Raw genomic sequence first — 12,946 nt, forward strand, 5'->3', positions numbered from 1 at the left:
ACCCCCCCCACCTTTGCCTGCTTCCTATATTCAGACTGTGAACTCCTTGCAGAAGTGACCATGTCTCATTGTGGTCGTGCCCACGATGGGGCCATGGAGGTGTGTGAGGGATGCTGGAGGCAGCAGCACTGAAGTGTCCTGCCTACAGACACTTCCCTCAGCCTCAGTGGGACCGGTGGGGTGTAACCTCTGCATCTCCTGAGAAAGGCTACTTCGTTTTTTTTCCATCATCTAAAGCTGAAAGCTGCTGGATCAGAGGTCGTTGATCATTTTAGGAGTCTCAGACTGATTTTCTCCTTTTGTATCTTGTCATACTTTTTTAGTAATGGAAAAGTCTCTAAATGTAAAATGGAGGTAGCGCTCCTTAATAGCAGATTCTGAGACAGACTAAAGTTCAGAAGCCGCATAACTCCATTACCAGTAGGAAAACAACTGGAATCAAGTTTTCAGTTTTCATTAGAGAGAGAAGATGAGTTATGAAAGAGTTAATAAGGTATTCCTTAAGCAGTTATGGAGATGTAAATTTTGAGGCAATAGACCTTTTTGTCAGTAGCTTGGGTTAACAACTTGTTAACTCTAGTGTGATTCAAAGTGCTACTGAGCTGGTTTATTTGGAGGGGGAGTAGAATATGGTTTAAAACTGCTACTTACATCTGGATGTTTAATGTCCCAGGTTTTTGGTTATTGTAGGCATCAGATGTCTTTTGCACCAGACATCTGGAGTGATAAGCAAACTCCACTTTTTGTGTATACACATAGGTACATGTGGTGGAGTCCCAGAGTTACTAATGTGCATCTTGATGAGAAAAACATTCACACACATCCTAATTATTCCTGTTTGGAAAGCAATAAATAATAATGTTGTCTGATATTTGTACAACTGCACCATCCAGAAGCTCTGAGGAAGATTAAACCGGCCTCATGCTTCACACTAGAATGGCATTTCTGAAGGCCTAGGTGTTGAGTGCAGCTCCTGAGAAAATCTGAGGCACTGACTATTTGAGATTGTATTTGGATGCTAGAATTAAGTTCAAGGATTCTCGTGAGATGTGTGATGTTCAAGCTGCATTCCTCAGGCAGTGTCTGTTTCTGTGTGGTATTTGTGATGGTGGGAGGAGAGTCTGGATGATTTGTTCAGGGGGTCTGGATGCCTCTGACCTAGTAGGGTGAAAGCTGGAGACTCAGCTATCATGTAAATCTGTCATTTTGGGATGACAATCCCTGCTTGGTATCAGATACAAGACAGTGACCTCTTACCATCATTCCATCAGACAGCAATTGTTGTAGTAGAAATAGTTCCCTCATTTACACCCACTGGTTCTTCACTGGGAAGGAGAGTAGAAATGAGTGTCCTCGTTGCCATCATTGGATGTTGGCCCAGCTTCTAAATTAAAAACACATTCCATATGTGAGTTTAGGCACTGAACCTTGGTGTTTGGCCTACAGTCATAACTCCCTGGATCCAGACAGCTCTCAAAAATTTGGAAAAATTTAACTGAAGATCTAATTCTGGACTCAGTTTTCACTGCCTGTTAGATGCTTTCATAAGCTTTGCCTGTCTCTGAGCCACAGAAATAAAGCTGTGTTTTCCAAATAGGAGATAACCAGTTGTTCTGCTGGAATGGGATGAGATAGTTCCAAAAGTAAACCTTCCAAGGTAGGAACAGAGCACACTTGTAGGTGTATGTTTACTGTCAAGAAATTTCTGTTGTGCCTCCAAAGAAAAGGGTTGTTTTTTACCGAAACTGTAACATGTGCCCAGCTGAAGGACTTTTGAGCTATGAAAGAAGAAAAAGGGAAGTAGAACTTCTTAAGCCAGTTTTGCTGTCAAAACTAGGTGCTTCCTAAAGCTGCACCCCCACTGCAAAATGATATAGACCATCATGAATGAGATACCCTCTTTTGTAGTACTCATTTTGTCTGAAAGAAAAAAGCAAATGTCTTTATTAAAGGGCTCGTCTTTTATAAGCCCTCAGTTCATCTTCAGTACTTGAATGTGTACAAGTAACAATGATTACAGTTGAAGAGATGCCATTATGCCGTATGTCCTTTTATTTGTCTCTAGGGAGTATTTGCAAGTACAGAGGTAAGTGGAAGTTATTGCTATGATAATCAAACCATGTGAGTCATATGGTATATAGAAATTATATCTTATTTAATAAAAAAGCTTTTTTTTAAATTAAGCAACATTTCATTTTAAAACATGTATAGGCTTACATGTATCTCTCACATCTGGTACGTAAGATTAAATAAATATATGTGTCATGGAGACGGCCAAAATCCTGTATGCAGTAGCTGGAGATTATGTGATCAGATCTGGAGCCCTCAAAAACAGGTACCAGTCTATATGTCCTCTCACATACTGTGCTTAAATTACCATATTTCCCTTCTCCCTCTGCATTAAATGGGTGCTAATCAATTGTATAATTTAATTGGCAACACTTTCATTGCTTAGGTTATCAATCCATATCTTTTACTAAATTCTGCCCTCCTTATGTCTAAAAAATATGAGTTTTTGAACAGAGAAATTCACAGCTGGACACTTCTGATCCCTCAGTAAATAACAGAGAATGGAATTAATTTAATTTCTTCTTTGTGTTCTTGGTTTAGATTTTCTCTTTCCTAAAGATTTGTTTTAAAGTTTATAGTCTACCTACTAAGAATACACATATATAAAGGATTTTAGTGGAAGGAAAAAAATCCATCATTATACTCTGCCTTCCTCTTCAAGAAGTTATTAATCTAAAATCTATCCCTTTTTATTTTACCAGATTTGATCAGTTCAAGGCATTTACAGAATATTCCTTATTGATTACTCCTAAATATTTCTGTAGCTGAAATGCAATCTTTCTTCAGGTAGCAGGAAGGTATCCCTTCCTACTCCAGGCCAGAATATCCTTGAAATAAGAAATCCCTCATGAAAGACCATCTGACCTAATCCTAAACAGGGAAGAGGAATCACTTTGTGGGTAAAATCTAGATTTTAATTATGCATAAGTTGAATAGAGTAGGAATTGGCTGATTGACACTGACACAAAGAATGGCAGAAAACAACCCAGGGCTTACTCCTGCTGCATCCAGTTGATGGAAGGATTCTCACCCACACAAATAGAAATAGAATCAAGCTCCAAATAACTCTGGTATTTTAGCAACTGTTTGGGTTTTGTGATCTTCCTTTCTTTCTTTTCTCTCCTCCTGACAACCTACCTGTCAGGAAACTAACCTACTATTTAATCTAATGATGTGTTTACATTTATTAATCAGTTTGAATATATATTTTCCTTGGTGTGACATTCTTTCCCCTTGTCTCCTCCCCCACATCTAAGTTGGCGTCATTCAAAATGATAAGTATCTTCCTTCCTTTTTCACTTGAGAAAGTGGCACAGAAGTTAAAGCACTTCAAAGAGATTGTTATCTCTCCATAGCTATTGTATTATTAAACATCAGCCTCCCCATACCTATGTACATTCTTCTTGATCTTTAAGCAGGAAAACAAAAAGAAGAGGCATCTCCTATGTTTGTCTCCTCTAACAGATGAGCATTAGCTTTTCACCTTTCTGCTGTAAACTGACTCGCTTTGTTGGAAAGAAGCTGAACTAGGGCAAAAAGATTTGCATGCTGCTACAGAAAGCTACTAATATAATATCTCTACCAATTGATTAAATTGTGAGGATGTTTGATTAATGATAGCTTGGTCAAATGTGACCTTTTAAATATAGGACAGGATGTGTGTCGTGACTTGCAAGATTTAAAGTGGAGTTTTAAGCTGTGGACAAGGGGAGGCTTTGCTTGTCCGTTTTGCTCAGCATGTCTCAAATAGGTTTTAGCTGTAGCAAATTAGGTAGAGCTAGATGAAATGAAAGCCACCTCCGGATGAATTATCCAACTTAAAACAGCTTTAACATACTATTTTTAGATTTAAATATTCCTGTTTCATGGTGGGAGATGCCAAAGTTAATCTACTTATGAAGATTCAGACTTCTGAAGTTTCCACATGGGGTCTGTTCAAGAAAACAAATTTTCTGTGTTAGTGTTTTAAACAAGTTTAATTTTTGAGTTTTATTTTAGCTAGAGGAGGCAAATTGCTATCCAGGACCACATTTTGGTATGTAGACAAATCCTTACTGAGCCAAATTTTCAAGCATGTAAACTCGGATTGTGCCACGAGCTTAGATGAAGCGACAGGATTTCTGCCATCAGCCAAGGAATTTTCTTCTCTGGAATCAGTCAGTGGCAAGTGGTAGGTGAGGGGAAAGGATGACATGGCACTAGACACTCCTCATTTTCTGCTATTTCTGCAAAAAGTAAAAAAAGCCTGATCAAAGGTGTTCAAAAATCTCTCTCCTCTTACTTTAAATGGCAGTAGACTGACTGTATGGAATTGTAACAGTCAAGTCACAGGAGGCAGGTGACAGCATTTTGCTTGGTTTCAGACACTGCAGTAGGGTCTAATGAATGTATCTGCTCGTTAATGCTTGAGCTCTAATTCATTGTTATATATAACATTACTGTTAGTGCTGCTGATCTACAGCAGAGGGCTGAATGTGCAAATAGCTTTTCTTCCAGTCTGGAGCTAAATGTTGCTGGCCTGGCTGCAGTCCCAGCTGGCTGGTTAAAGAAATGTGTCAAGGGATCACAGGAATATAGACATCAGTGGCACATTTGGAATTAAAGCTTGTTCTGAGCTCTTGATTCTTTTATTCTCCTTAAAGATTTCTATCACAGTGCAGTGTGGATAACTCTTTTTAGCACAAAGAACCTGTCCAAGCAAGTGTCTGAAGTATGGTTTCAGATGGTTTTTCTCTAAGGAAAATATTTGTCTTTAAATCTTTTCAGCTCTAATTAAGCCTGCATACCTACATTTCATGTCTGTGTGAGCTGTAATTGCTAACATTTGCACAGAGGAGCAAATGAGGAGCTGCCATGGCTGCTTTGTAAAATGCAAGTGAGCAGAATCCAGCAGCCAGGCCCAGTCAGTTTTAATGGCTGACTGACTGGATCTCTCAAAAAAAAGGATGGAGCTCTGCTGCGTTTGGAGCCTGCTCAAAATAAATGTGCCTTCACTTCAGAGCTGGGGATTGCAAGCGCTTCTTCCCTTCAGGGATTAGACTGCTTTGTGCAGCACTGCCAAGGGAAGCTTGGGGAAGGGCTGTGCTTGGGCAGAAACTGCAGCCACAGGACCGAGATGCTTTCACTCCCCTCCCAGCCCATGGTGGAGTTACCAAAACACAAGGCTGGTATAGCAACCTGGGGTAACAGCTACAGAAATAAGGAAGGGAGGGAGGAGAAGCAGTTGTAGCTGGCTGGATAGAGCAGAACCAATTCTTGTTCTGCTGTGCCTCGGTCCTGCCTGTCCTGCTGGTGCAGCAGGTATGTGTGGGTGTGGTGGAGTTGTCTTATCCCCATTTTCCCTCTTCCCTTGAGGCAGTAGTAGCTGCTTGCTAATAGGCCCATGGCAGAGGGGATGGACCTTAGCTCAATTATGCTGTGGATCCAAGCTTGAAGAAGAACACTTCATTTCTTCTATTTGTGGGTTTGCTTGTTCTGCGTGAATGGATGAGATGAATCTCTCTGTGCAGCATAGATATGTGGGAGGTATGTGCCTTTCTGTCTCCAGGCAATAGCTACCTTGCTTCTGGAATCATCTTTTTGGCCTGATTTTTCACCTTGGCTGGCTGTCTGTGTAAGTGAAGGCATAGTCTGAGATTGAATTATACTGCTGAAATGTTACTGATGTGTTAAACTGGTGTGAAATCAGACTGACTACTCATGTCAGCTCTCTGGGAGTAAGGAAGGAGCTGAATTGCATCCATCCAGCAGAATCAATCACTGCATGCAAATCTGGTACCTTGTCTGAGACTTCAGCAGAGACTTTACTGTGCTCAGGTGAGATACTAGGTCAGGTACATGAATGTCTACTAGTGAACCAAAACCACAAGTCTGTTGCGTCAGCTTTTATCTACTATGGTTAAAATAGAATTTATTCTCTGGGGTTATTACTGTCACTCATTATTAAAGGTCTAATTAATGCTGTTGATTCTTTATTATTGGTTTAGAATTAATTTCTTATTTCCCACTTCATGAATGTTAGCTCTGTAAAAACAAAGGCTTTAATTAATTGAATGACTTAACTTTTCCAATATACATCAGGCCTGTTCTTTTCCACGTATGTATCCAGAAGGGCAGAATAAGAGTGACATATGGTAAAAGGAAGCAGAATGTCTAAGCTCAGGGCATTAAAGTGGTAATAATAAAGGCCTCACTAAATGGAAAATACCACCAGTCTACTCCGAACTGTCTTGATCCTTACTCAATTCATTTTTATTGTTTATAGTGTTAATTATTCTGGGGGGGTAAAAAAATTTATATCAATTTAATTCATAGCATGGTTGTTAAACTGTAAATAACTAAAACTGCTGAAGCTTTTCCTCTAATAAAATTGCAATTGGCCTTTTAAAGTAACTGCACTAATAAATTTTCCTTTTTCCTCCTCCTCATACTTAACAGAGCAGAGATCCTTAGCTGCCGTAAGTCAGTGTCATTCTTTTAGTCCTGTGGTGTTCTCTAGCCTACACCAGCTGGGAATTTGGCCCAAAGCAGGGCTGTGACAAGGGAAGAGAAACATCACTTCCAAGGTATTCACGTATTGGATTGTTACTCTGGCTGAAGTCAGTGCACTGCTACTTATAGAGGAGCAAAAAAGGACATTACAATTATTTCTACTCATTGAGATGGCTTATACACAGTTATAGAAATTTGGAGTAAAAAATATGGTTCTGTTTTGCAGCTGCTGCTGGTTACATGTTAAACTGGTTTTGTTAGCAAACAGAACCAATGGTAACTGTAATGCCCCACTTTTCCTCAGGATATGTAAGCACTGGCATGCTGCTGCTTGGAGCAGCTTCTGATCCACATTGTACCTGATGTCAACAGTGGGGCTGCAAAATGGGGCAAACCCTTCTAGATCCATCCTATTTTAGTCCCATGGTTTGAATGTCCATAACTACGCACTTGAACAGCCTGGACACCTGCTGTGGAAGGACAAGAGCCTCCAAAGGATGAATACTTTTATAAATGATGATATGAAGGACTAAGCCAGTCTTCTCAGGCAGTATGTATGGTTAAGCAAAGAGGTGAAGGGAGGTCTTCCATATTGTGAATAGCCTGTCCTCCGTAGCAATCTTAGACTGTTCCGATGTTTTATTTTTATTCTCTGTGCCATTTCTGATAGCAGCCATGCCTAGAGATAATTTTTTTCTTAAAATGACCTTAGATATAGTAATTCTTTTGTGCACAAGAGTGCTTCAGGATTCTCTGCTTCCTACTGTCAATATATTTCTGGGGTTTGGCTGTGAAGTGTCTCTCGCTGTGCTTAATGTACTTCTAGCCCGCTTCGTCTACAGAATCTTCATTAAATATTGAGGCTCGTACGTTTAACCTTTACAGCTTTGCATGTGTACAGAAGATTTTATACATGAAAATGCACATTTCCAGATGCAGTGATCCCGTATTGTTGTGTTTGTACCCCCAAATTCCACGTACCTTCGCATTCTTACAGCAGGTATGGGGTATTCTGGGAGCAATTTTCCCTGCATGGGAGTGTGGCAGAAGCCCCAGGGTGGAGCACAGTCCTGGCACTTGGCTCTGGTTTCGGGTGCTGGATTGTGCAAGTGCATCACCCTGTTCCCCCACAGGATATAGGGCAGGGGTCTCCCCCATCCTGCCAGCAGAACCTCCATCTCCCTGTAAGAGAGTCTTGGGAAAGGCCACCACCCAAATATGTCGCATAATGACATTGTTGTAGCTGCAGTTTCCCAGTTGTACATAGAGAGTCATTTCTCCCGTTGCAGACGTGGGAGTCTGTGGACACACCAGAAATTGGCCTTTACATGTCAGATTGCAAGGAACCTGCTCTGGTGCCTAATTATTCCCAGTCTGCAGGGCGGCCGATTCCCTATAAATAGCACTTAGTCTAGTCTCAACCTGTTAAAAGTGGATGACGATTAACATTTTTTTTTCTCCCCCAAGTATTTCATTTTGACAGCACTATAAACAAAAGCTCTTCTATGCATCTTTTTTTGCTGAATTATTTATTTGAATGTAGATATGAATCATCGTTATTGCGGAATACAGTGCAGTCAGGTCCTAGTACTAAAACATCAGTGCTAATTAGCTGGAAATAAAATTGTCAAAAATACTTGATTCTAATTAGGGTCTTTTCAATGTTTATACACTATGGACTTGATCTTCCTCTCAATGACTGTGTAAATCTGGAATGCCTTCATTTCCTCTAGTATGGTATTCATGCAAATAAGATGGTAACTTTATGGCTCGTTCTAATGGTTATTATACGCTGTTAGCTAAATGAGAAAGCAGTTCAAACTTTAAATTGTTTGATTAAGTAAAATCAGTCCACATGTTTTCTGCTGCATATCTAAAGCACAGAAATATTACCAGCTATGCAATTCCAGAATTACAGATCTGACCATATTCTGAAAAACAGCCCCATAGTGTTACCTATTTTACATACAACTATGTATGTATAATTAACTTACTCCTTTTTATAGATGGAATTGTTCCATTTGTATGGCAAAAGTGTTAGAGCTGATCTGTACAATGAGCAGTAAGTGTTGAAAGCTATCAAGCTTCTGTCAGGTTTCCCCACATAGTTCATTTTACCATTATCTTTCTCTTTGAAATCAACTATGTTTTTTTCTTAAGTGAAGCTACTTCTTGGTTTAATTCCCCACTTGTTTCATTCCCTATCCATTTTCCCAGTTTTCCTGTTCATCAAAATACCCAATCCTGCAGTATTGCCTCTGCTTTGTACTTCTGTCCCAAGAGGTTTGTAGAATAACCTTTTGATGGGTGGGCCCAAAACTTACATTTAACCAGATGTGAAATGAGTTTGGATTTAGTATTTTACTCTATGTTTTCACAATTGAGCCAAAGTTTAGATTTGTATCTGAACCTCACTGAGCTCTGAAATAGGTCACATCTAATGAACATCTCATCATTGATAAGCAGAAATTTTTTGAATCCTGAGCTGACTCTCACTGGCTCCTGGTGATCAGCCTGGGACAGCTGAGACATTTCTGCAATTCCCTCAGTCCAGATTTACATGCTGTAGGCTGTTCTCTGTAAGGTCCATGTCCTCTACTTTATAAGTATAAAGACAGAAAAAAAAAGTATATTCTTTTGTTTTTCTGAAATGGAAATGAGAGTAAATCATAACTTCTTTTTGTTAAGAGTTAAATGCAGTTGTGCCAAACTAACATGGTTGCTATTAACATGGTTAAGCTATATATTTTTGCAGCTACTTAAGTAGGAGCTAAAGTAGAAAACATTTTTTACAGCAAATAATTGACATGTGGTTTTTCTGCTTTATAAATTGCTTAAGGGGAGTTTACGATTTTATTCATAGATTTATAAATTTGTTATAAATGTTTGGATAATTCTATGGCTAATCCTTGAGCTGCTAAATAGTTTATAAACTCTTTACTTTTTATTTTGAGGATTTTTAATTTAGAATTCAGAGGCTGTCAGTAGCTGGCTTCCTGTGTTCTTGACTAGTTCTGGATGGGTATCGATACCTTTAAGAGTACTTGCAGTAGTAAAGAGATAAAAGTGACTTTAGCGTGCTTGATTTAGCAACACAGCATATTAGGTTTCTGGTATGACCATCCCAGTTGGAATCTTGCTGTCTGGGAATATTCTCTAAAGTTTAGTCCTGAACCAGGTCTGAACTGATCCCTGATAAAGGTGAACTACCTCAGATATTGACTGAGGGATTTGCTCACCCCACGATCTCTGAGGTCAGGAAAGAATAGAAACTGCTTTGCTGTTTAGCTGAGAATTAAGTTAGAGAGGTCTTCTGAAGAAATGGATCATTTATTTTTCCACATAGGCCCTGAATTAATTGCCAGATGAAACCGTTTCCCTGTGTCAGCGTCCCTTGCTGTCCTGAGTTCTGTTTAATGGAGACTTGAGCAGGTTCTGTTGTGCTGCAGCCCCATTAGTACAATCTGGAGAGGCCATGTAGGGCGCTCACAGATGTATAGTGATACATACATTTGCGTTTGATGAAATATAACCCAATAAATTGAGAGATTGCATTTATCACCTGTCTGAGGAGGCTGAGTAGGGAATGGGAGATGCTTAGGAAAGGGCTGTTCAGTGTGCTTTAGGTTGTATCTCATTTCATTGCAGAAACTCCAACTCAGTCAATTCTGTTGCATTTAAGATGACTGTAATGAGGGATGTAATGTCTCTATGAATTACCTGAAAATCTTTTAAAAGCTCTCTCACTATTCTTTCCCTTGAGATTAAAGATGAATCTTGGGTATTTGCCATCTAGGAATCTACCTAATTACCTGAGGTTATACATCGGTCAGTTAGAGCTATTTTATGAAGGACAAGGGAATTGTTCTAGTGTTTGTAAAGTCAGAAATTGGGCACAATCATTTCCCTGCAGATTGATCTGGGGAGACAAAGCTAGGAAATTCCTAACAGGAAACTCCTATTTCATGAGATGATCCATCTTCTCAAGTGGGTCATCACCTCACCTGTTGGCCTTGATTGCATGAGGGCCTCAGACTGGGCAGTAGACAAGGCTCAAAGGATGTATTGCTGCATCCCAGAAAGCTGTTGGCTGTTCACAGATCCAAAGGTATTTCCTCTAGTTATAAAGCAAACTTCCCTTTCTAGGGGACATTTCTATACCTGAATAAAAAGAGTAAGGATGCTATCAGCCCTTCCCTTCACAGAGACAGCCTCATGCACTACAGCAGCAGCTTTGCAGCCCCATTAGCTTCATCACTTTCCATGCCTTTCCCAGGCTGCACTGAACTCTACTCCCTGAGCGGCGCCCATTCTTTCAGAGCATTTTAACTAGCAAAAGAGTTACTCATATGGAGCAAGTAGTTTTGCCATTCCTTGAAGATCTGTGCTCCTCATTTGGCTTGTCTCATTGACATTTCTCCCTGGCCAGTTCTTCTGGATTTTGCATGGTGCAGGCTGGAAGGAAAGGGTCTCAATTGTCCAAAAGCAAGGTGAGGGCTTGTGGCTTTTGTTTGCAGGCTTGAGTGGGTTATTGCACCCATCCTCCTTACCTTCCTGCTGGAGATGGTTAAATGAGATGTATCCTCTCGCTGATTGCTGCAGTATGCAATCAGGCCTCATTGATATGCTGGGCTTTACAGTAATTTATTGTAATTTTTCAAAGGCAGTGGAATGGCTTATTGTGCCTTAATCTATCCTAAAAGAACACATCTAGAAACTATTTTCAAGTACTTTCCAGAAATATTATGACACTTTGTTGACAAGGTAACTCCATCTAGAAGCAGCACAAGAAAAAACTGAAAAGACGGGGATTACTTGATTTTGAAAAAAGAGTGAAGAACATGCTTTACCATAATTCCATGACACTTCTTTGAGCTGAAACTAATGAACAGCAAGTTATAAAGGCTGTGGATTTTGATGCTTTTTACACTATATCCTAGGACCATGAGTTCCAATAATGGTGTTAATGCTAAGTATGTCTTTTTATATATTGTGCACAAAAGTGCCTTATAAAACATTGGGAAAATAGACAGTTCTTTGATGGTTTCTGCAAAGTAATACTTTATATTATGCTTCTACAAGTGGTTTTCTACTTAGAAAACAAGGTATTTTCTCCTTCTGCTAAAACACAGCTCATCAAGCCTCAGTTTTATTTTTAAAATTACAGGAATTTATTTTTAAAGTGTGGTTATTATCCAAAAACTTACCATCCTGACCTGGTGAGTATGTGTAGCAAAAATGATTTGGTTTTCAGACTGAGTTGCCTGAACTATATTTCACACATTATAAGATCCATTAACACATACTAGTAGAAAAAACGTGGCCTTGAAAATGCTCTGCTTATACATATAGAAATCCACAGGCTGAGGTTCTTCGCTTACCACATGTGATAGCCAACACAGAACTGGAGGAATTTCTTTTTAATAATTAATTAAATTACCTGGGAGATAACATAGAGATTAATATTAACATTTCATTTAATACTTGCTTGGGCTTTCTATAGCTGGGTAAACCTGAACTGTGATTTGTGTTTGGATCATTGAAGCACTTCCATAAGTAATAAGCTTCTTTATTCTCAGAGGCAGTATCACACTCCTGTCCCATGGTTTTAGGGTGAAATAGAACCTTCAAGATAATGATCGTACTTTTCTTCCTACCACAGAAAATGATGATTTATTTGCCTCTGGCCACCTTGTAAACATCCTAGTGCATAGGATTTGAGAAGAGAAATGCAGACGACATCTTCATTGTTTATACATACAGTGATATTTATAATATGTGGTTGCCCAAACTAGCAACACACAATTTGATCTAAGCACAGATATAAGTTCTCAGGCTCAGCCTCAAGAATAAACAAAATGGCAAAACAGAAACTCAAGGAAATTATCATAGACTGAATATTCTGAAGTAGTTCCAACTTGTTTTACTTGGTGTTTGACTTAAATCATCAGATCATCTTTCTCTGTCAGAATGGCAATTTTTGTTTTGGAGAACTGCTTGTTATAGATGAGTTTTGTGAGGGAATGGTGGTCACTACGAAAAAAGTCAGCAGTTTCATGATGTGGTATCTAGAACACTGGAATTACTTCCTGACTCCAAACTTCCAAAGAAGTTCTGAATACCATTCTTGTGCCAGCATTGAGAGCCATGTCAGCAGATCTAAATAAATGGGTTTGTTTGTGAGCTCAAGGCTCTGATCAAGTCATGTACTAAGGTGGGCCTGTATCAAAATACAGTAGGTGAGGATATTTGATCCTGATGTAGGTCAAACATGTTGCATGCTCCTGTACCATCATGGGGCTTTACGAAATACAATACAAAGCCTTATATCTGAGCATTACATCTTCCCAAAGAGTGTCATTGCATTGTCACTGCACTCGTGGTC

At 39.4% G+C, this 12,946-nt stretch overlaps 1 protein-coding gene across 6 annotated transcripts in view; it reads left to right on the plus strand.

Moving 5' to 3' along the window:
- Window positions 1-12,946, plus strand: part of NYAP2 (neuronal tyrosine-phosphorylated phosphoinositide-3-kinase adaptor 2) — a 137,054-nt gene that overhangs the window by 30,834 nt on the left and 93,274 nt on the right. The window contains exon 1 of one of the 6 annotated variants that reach the window (XM_017732899.1): window positions 5,505-5,595. The exons of the other annotated variants lie outside the window; for them this stretch is intronic. The gene's annotated coding sequence lies outside the window, so the exon portion shown is untranslated. Of the gene's footprint in view, window positions 1-5,504; window positions 5,596-12,946 lie in introns of those variants that run through there. 6 annotated transcript variants of the gene reach the window in all.

The sequence above is a fragment of the Corvus brachyrhynchos genome, unplaced genomic scaffold (genome assembly GCF_000691975.1).
Source record: "Corvus brachyrhynchos isolate BGI_N302 unplaced genomic scaffold, ASM69197v1 scaffold435, whole genome shotgun sequence".
In the NCBI taxonomy this organism is placed as follows: domain Eukaryota; kingdom Metazoa; phylum Chordata; class Aves; order Passeriformes; family Corvidae; genus Corvus; species Corvus brachyrhynchos.